Here is an 8,060-nt window from a genome sequence, read left to right as displayed (position 1 = left end):
AGTTGACAGACTTGGTGAGTCTGAGGGAAGAGAAGTTGTGGAAGAGTACACCGGTGGACAAGAAGGGCACACGTAGTGTATCTGAGAGACAAGAAGCCGGGGAGGAAGTCTGCTTGAGGAGAAGATCATAGTTGGGTTCCAGTGAGCTCAACTCCGGATTACGAGAGCATCACCCATGCGAAAAAGATTGATGTGCGTAAATTATATACACTTTTATGCATGTTTTGATTCTACGGGAGCTCAACGGCCGTGTGAACCAAGATTCTTGGGACTCTGGCTCAAGTGGTAGTGCCTCTAAAGAAGGTGATTCTTGGGACTCTACCTCTACTACAAAAGTCCCTACATATATATCATTAACAAATTCAATCTCTGCAACTCTCATTATGCCAAGTGGTTGTGTGATCAAAAGAGATGATTCTTGGGTCGTTGCTTCCATAGAAAAAGTCCCTACACTTTCATCCACAATATCAATAGCATTAGAAGTGGTGAAGAGTACATTGATATCAATATTATCATTAGAAGGATCAATAACATCATCAAAAATTTCATGGTGAGCATACTCATCACCATCATCATCCGAAAACTCTATATCACTATAGCAACCTTTAACCCCAATAGGTAAATCCAAAAATTTACAAGCCACTACATCATCATCACAATCTCCATTAGAAGAATTTGAAATATTATAACCACCTATTGCTTATGTAGTTATATCCAAAAAGTTGGATGTTTCCACCACATTATTGCAAAGTTCATCAAAATCTTTATATTTCTTGGTTTGCACTAACCTCTATGGAAAGGGGATGAGTGGTACATAAGTTCTCAGTAGAGATGGTAGAATTATTTTATATTTCTTTTTCATAGATTCTCTCTGAATATGTAAGAGAGGTTCAAATTACTTGTCTAGGCTTGAACTCATCAACCATTGAGGAAATAGTACTGGTGACCTATAGTCTTTTGTTGGAGTCATGGAGGTGAGATTTTGTGATTCTCTTTTATTCCTCATCTCATATTCATACTCATCTTCCTTCTAAAATTTATTGCTATTCCAACCATTTCTCAGCTTGAAAATATTACAATGTTCACTAGACTTTGGTTGTGTCGGAGGAAGGTCTTGCTTAAACCATTTTGAAGTCAATGTCTATAACTTAGCCTCCAATGGTTCGAACCCCTCGTTTAGTGACTTATTGATGTTTTTAGTATGGTTTTCAATACACTTGGGTGGTTGCACTAAATCTTACTTGACTTTCTCAATTGCATTAATGGCTTGCACATCTAGAATTCTTGAAGAAGGTGTCTTCAAATTTTCATTTGACCATTCTTAGAGATTCAGTGCCACTTGATCAATTAATGTGTATGCTTCATCCATACTTTTATTCATCAAAGAACATCTAGTAGCTTAATCTAAAAATATCTTACTTGAAAAAGAAATTCTCCTATAGAATATGTGCAGAGTTAGCCATTTTTCCAAACCATGATGAGGACACTATCACAATAAACTCTTAAATCTGTCCCATGCTTCAAATATTAGTTCCCCATCCATCTGAACAGAGCTTTGGATGCAATCCCTCATGTACACTATTCTATATGGAGTGAAAAATTGACTCAAGAATTGTTGCTCCAATTGTTCCCAACTTGTGATACTTTAAGGATGGAGATAATAAAACCAAGTCTTTGCTTTATCTTTGTACTGAAGGGAAACATCATCAATTGAACTACATCCGCTGACACTCCTTCACAGTTTACCATATTGTAATATTCAATAAATTTTTCAAGGTGCACGTATGGATTTTCTGATACTTCTCCTCTAAATTTATGACTTTGTACCATGGTAATTAACTTTGGGTCTAGTTGAAAACTTTTTACCTCGATATGAGGTTGTTGGTATAGGTTGCACTAATAATCAGCTTTTGATGTATGATAAATAGGTTAAAGTTAGATGTGTTGTTTGTCTAACCTTTTACCAAGTGTGCAAAACTTAATGGGTCTAGAGGACCGAAACACTATGCTAAAGTCCAGCTAGGTTGATAGTTGGCAGGAAGTTCAGATTGTTGAGATGTGGCAAAAGGAAGTTGAGTTGGGTTGATAATTAGCTGAAGTCCAGATTGGTTGAGATCTGCTAGTTAGTCCTAGTGGGTTAAGGGACTTGACATCAAAGAGGTCTGTGATTGGTAAGATCCAGTGACGACAAGTCTCATTTGGTGGGCATTAGGTGCAGGTTCAATTTAAGTTAATTTCAGAAATCTAAATTGGAACTGTGACTAGATCCTAATCTTAGGGAGACAAGATCTAAGTCATAATCATATTTTTAATGTGCTAACTCTGTTTTACAAGGTAATTTTTATGCCTGTACTAACTTTTTATTATAGGAAAGAGAAAGCCAAAAAGTAGTTCAGGCGCTTGAGGGGTCCGAGCGCCCAGGCCAATTTCATAAAGGTAGCACTCAGGCGAGTGCCTGGCTAGGTACCAGGGCGGTCCAGACGCCCGGAGTTGCTCCAAGTGCCCTGACAGGGCAAAGTTGATCTTCGCGGTGTGTTGGAGCATAACGATTAGCCGACCCACGTCAGCGGTCCAGGCTCCTGGAGGGGGTCCGAGCTCCTGGAGGTGGATAAACTTTAAGGATGAAGTTTTGATGAGAGCTCGCCATGTCAGCATTGTCCAGACACCTAGGAGGGGATCCAGGTGCCTGAATGGGGCTATAAAAGAAGACTTCGACCAACAACTTCAACACAACATTTTCTACAACTTTCATTCTTGCGCGTTACTTTGAGAAGGCTCTGAGGATCCTAAAAAGTTGCTCCGACAACCAATGATTAAGGAACTCTGTTCATACTTTCTTCTTGTCGATAACTTTTTATTTTATAGTTTATGTACTCAAATTTTGTAACTCAAAGTTTTGAGCTGATAGTGATTGTCTAATAAAAGTACTCAACGAGTGCGAACCTTGGAGTAGGAGTCATCGAAGGCTCCCAACCAAGTGAAACTACTTGTGTTAGTGTTTGTATTTTTGTGATTCTTTTCTGCTAAGTATTCTTGTGACTTTTGAAAAAGCGACGAATGTCATTCACCCCCCTCTAGCATCTTAACAATTCTATAAGTAGTATCAAAGCAAGGTTTGCTCTGAATTGGTGCAACCACCAATCGAGCAAAGGGGGATTCTTTTGTATTCTTTATTTTCCTTTAAATCTCATTCGATTTTAAGATTTTCTACCTAGTTTAAATTGGTGCAATCACCTCTTTTAGACAAGCTTTTCACATTGCAAATACTTTGAATTGGTGCAACACCAATCGAGTTTCCTTTTATACTTATCATCTCCAACACTACTAATCCAAGACCTAGTCTTGGGATTTCTCTATAAGTTTCTTTTTTATTTGAAAGGTTCTATCTTTAAATGGCCCAAGGTGAAGGTTACAACACTACTCACCCTCCACTCTTCAGCGGGGATGACTTTTCCTACTGGAAGAGAAGAATGGAGGTATACTTGAAGATAGATATTGATCAATGGTTCACCATCTGATGAGGATACAAGGTGTAAAGACCCGCCTCCTACTAACTAAGCTGCGAGGCTGGACCGTCACATTATGTTGTGCTAAGCTATAATTTAAGGTGCGGAAAACTGGACTAATTTAAAACTTTGCTAAACTAATACCATTTCTTTATTCTACATGTGCTAAGGGATGCAGTCTAAGATATCCATGGCATATCCTACATCCCCTATGATCCAGGAGCTGAGATATAAGGTTTCCTGGTCGAAACCCAGCTTCCCAATCGATTCAGTTTGCAATCAATCGATTGAAAGCTATTGGATCGATCCGTTGATCGATTCAGGTTGCTACTGTATACAAAAAACTTCCTTCGGATCAATCGGCTGATCGATCCAGACTTGCTGATCGATCCAGTGATCGATTAAGCTTGCTACTGTGCACGGAATGAATTCTGGATCGATTGGCTGATCGATCCAGACTTGTCAATCGATCCAAGGATCGATTCCAGAGCTCTCTATTCACGAGAGCTAATTCCCCCGATCGATCGGTCGATCGATCCTTCAACTCTCTGTTCGCGACAGAACGCTACTGGATCGATCGGCTGATCGATCCAGGTGCTTACTGTTCACGGAATAACTCCCCAATCGATCGGCTGATCGATTGGAAACCCTTGAATCGATTGGTTGATCGATCAGGGTTTCTGATTTCCTATCAGGAGTCTGATTTCAGCACTATTTCGTGCTCAAATCACATACCCAAACTCTATAAGCAAAAACAAAGCTACTAGATCTATCATTACTCATGACTAGCTAACTAAGATCATGATAATCAGTAATCTAAGTATGACAACTAACAATCTAGGTATATCTTTCATAATCCAAGACACTAAAATAACTAGAAGTGTAGAAAAGTAACACTATGAGGAAATACTAAGTTTTTAGTTGCTAGTTTCTCCAAAGATCTTAATTCCAAGTTCCATCCACACACATCTTCATCACATTGTCCTCCAGCCTCCCCTAATCCATCTTTCCTTTACCTTTATCTGCAGTATAAGGAAAAGAAGTATCTGTAAGCTTACACTTAGTAAGAAACCATCTACCTCACAAAACATGCATACGATGTAATTTATGCATTTAAAACATGCTATTTGAAATATATGCTGAACATTGCTAAACATGGATTCTAAAACATGGCATAATCACATACAATACATGACATTCAAACTAAGCAGAGAACTATCATGTGAATCCGTAAGAAGCTAAACTGAAATAAAAGCTGAGCTGATCTAATATCAAACTAATGCTAAAGCTGCACTGTATTCACATAACTAATTTGTGAAGTTTGAAAACTATATATCATAAATAGATGAAAATTCATAATCATGCTGCTGATGGGCCTGGCAACTGTACTTGCTGTGTGTGCATCCCTAACTAAACCCGGGGTTGCAAATTCTGAATCTAGTAGGGTCTACTAGGTTATCTAAACCTAGGGACGACTGTGGGAGTCCAACCCAATGGACATCTAGTCCAGTACAGTGCCACTGTTGAAAATAAAATACTAGTTATAGCTGAATTTTTCTTATCTTGCTATTTCTAGGTTATCTGAACCTAGAGCTAGGTTGTCTGAACCTAGAGGCGACTGTGGGAGCCCACCCATTGCACCGTAGTCCCATATAAGCTGTAATAAAACTGCATATACTGAATTAAGGCTTCTATTGCATTTAGCTAAGCTATTAAAATGCTTGTGGTAGCATTTAACTGAGCTACACATTTTATCGAACATATGGTGTGCACTAGTTCACACCCTACAAGCCAAAATTCTGCATACGACTAAACTAATGCGTAAAACCTCAAAAGGATCTACTTATACTGCAGGTGAGGGGTTTCTTACCTCCTGCGCTAGATTTTTTTACAATCCGATCGTTAGGTTTTTCGGAGAAGGGATCTCTTCGACGATCTTCTCGCGTCTATGCGTTCTTCTCGCGGAGGGGGCGTCCTCGTACCCTTGATGTTGCCGGACGATTCTCCTATGGCCCTAGGGATGGAACCCTAGGTTCTTTGGCTTGGTGCGCCGAAAGAAGAAGAGAAGGGAGAGAGGTTCGACGGAATTAGGGTGAGGAGAGGAAAAGCTTCCGATGAAAACTAATAACTCCTCACTTAATTTTTCCTATTTATATTAAGTGGTTAATTCGCCCAACTTAAATATAACTACAATTGATTCCCTCTTCTTTCAGCATGGCCCTGCTGGGTTCACTTGGTTACTAGAGTTCACCATAAGTCGTAGGACCCAATAGGTCTCGGGTTCAATTCCCGCGTAGGCTATTTTACGATTCTATTTATTTTTGCTACTTTCGCTACCCTAAAAATTCTGTAAAAATATCCTAAAATTCCAGAAAAATACTAGGATATTTATAAAAGTATTTTGAGAATTTTCAAGCGTTACAATCCCCCATACCTTATAAAAAGTTCATCCTCGAACTTAGAATAACTCTGGGTACTTCTGTCTCATACTGGCTTCTGTCTCCCAAGTTGCCTCTTCTGCTGTGTGATTTTGCCAAATGACTTTCACTAATGGTACTTCCTTGTTCCGCAATTTCTTAACCGCTCGGTCCATTATCTGAATAGGCTGACTGTTATAGTTGAGGTCTTCGCGAACTTGTACCAACTGGGGCTCAATCACCTGGGTGGCATCTGGGATATGCTTCTTCAGCATGGAGACATGAAATACATTGTGGATAGCTGACATCTTCTGGGGTAGCTCTAGCTCATATGCTACCTTGCCCACTCTTCTAGTGATAAGGTATGGTCCCACATATCTGGGACTTAATTTGCCCTTCTTCCCAAAACGCATTACTCCCTTCATGGGAGCTACTCTGAGGAACACCGAATCCCCAACTGAAAACTCTAAAGGTCTGCGCCGTGTATCAGCATAGCTTTTCTGGCGGCTCTGGGCTGTCTCTATCCTCTGGCGGATCTGCTGTATAGCTGTTGTGGTGTCTGCTACTAGATCTGTCTGAAGCTGTAATTCCTTCTGTTCACCACTCTCATACCAACAGATTGGATATCTACACCTCCGCCCATAGAGAGCCTCGTAGGGTGCCATACCGATAGTGGCCTGATAACTGTTGTTGTATGCAAATTCTGCTAAACTCAGATATTTGCACCAACTTCCCTTGAAGTCTAGGGCATATGCTCAGAGCATATCTTCGAGTACCTGATTTTGTCACTCCGTCTGACCATCTGTCTGAGGATGGAAAGCTGTGCTAAATTTCAACTTAGTGCCCAATGCTGACTGTACACACTCCCAAAAGTGTGATGTGAATCTACTGTCTCTGTCTGAAATAATGATCCGTGGGACTCCATGCAGTCTGACAATCTCCTTGAGATACAACTGAGCTAGCTGCTCCATGGAGTACGATATCCTGATGGCTAAGAAGTGGGCTGATTTAGTCAATCTGTCGACTATCACCCAGATGGTATCAAAACCATTCGTGGTTCTGGGTAGTCCCACTATGAAATCCATAGAAATGTCTTCCCACTTCCATTCTGGGATCTGGATAGGCTGCAGAACTCCTCCTGGTCTTTGGTGTTCTGCCTTGACTCTCTGGCAAGTCAGACAGGTACTAACATATCTAGCGATGTCTCTTTTCATTCCAGGCCACCAAAAACGTTTCTTTAGGTCCTAGTACATCTTGGTGGAACCCAGATGCATCGCATAAGGAGTCCTGTGAGCCTCGTCTAAGATCTTCCTCCGTAGTTCCTCCTGATCTGGAACACAGAGTCTATCACCAAAATACAACACCCCGCTAGCGGACACTCTAAACTCTCCACTTTCTGATTCTGCTAGTCCTTGCTTGATTTTCTGAATTTCAGGATCCTGTCCCTGAGCTGTCTGGATGTCACCAAGCAAAGTGGATTCTAATATCATAGTAGAGAGCTGTCCCACTATAAGTTCGAGGCTGAAATCTATGATCTCCTTCTGTAGGGGCGGTGACATGGCTGCTAGTGATAGTAAGGTGGCGCTGGACTTCCTGCTAAGTGCGTCTGCCACCTTATTGGCTTTTCCTGGATGATAGAGGATGTTTACATCATAATCTTTGACCAGTTCGAGCCATCTACGCTGTCGCATATTCAGATCCTTCTGAGTAAAGAAGTACTTCAGGCTCTGGTGATCTGTATACACTCTACACTAAGCTCCATACAGGTAATGTCTCCAAATTTTAAGGGTGAACACGACTGCTGCAAGCTCGAGGTCATGAGTAGGGTAGTTCCTCTCATAATCCTTGAGTTGTCTGGAGGCATAGGCGATCACCTTACCTTCTTGCATCAGTACTGCTCCTAGTCCCAATTTAGAGGCATCACTATAAATGTCAAAACTGTCTGTGTTTTCTGGTAGAGCTAGAATAGGAGCACTGGTCAATCTCCTCTTTAGCTCACTGAAGCTATTCTCACAGTCCTCTGTCCACTGAAATTTTCTATTCTTTCTGGTAAGAGTTGTCAGTGGGGAGGCTATTCTGGAGAAATCCTCTACAAATTTTCTGTAATAACCTGCTAGTCCCAAAAAGCTTCTGATCT

At 40.8% G+C, this 8,060-nt stretch overlaps 1 non-coding gene across 1 annotated transcript; it reads left to right on the top strand.

Moving 5' to 3' along the window:
- Positions 1 to 1,469: 1,469 nt before the first annotated feature.
- On the top strand, positions 1,470 to 1,577 carry LOC122003270. Its single transcript, XR_006117914.1, has one exon. It is a non-coding gene; the product is annotated as a small nucleolar RNA R71 (small nucleolar RNA).
- Positions 1,578 to 8,060: the final 6,483 nt, after the last annotated feature.

This window comes from Zingiber officinale, chromosome 7A (assembly GCF_018446385.1).
Source record: "Zingiber officinale cultivar Zhangliang chromosome 7A, Zo_v1.1, whole genome shotgun sequence".
NCBI lineage: Eukaryota > Viridiplantae > Streptophyta > Magnoliopsida > Zingiberales > Zingiberaceae > Zingiber > Zingiber officinale.
The sequence above is the reverse complement of the archived record's forward strand: the minus strand, read 5'-3'. Positions and strand labels throughout refer to the sequence as shown.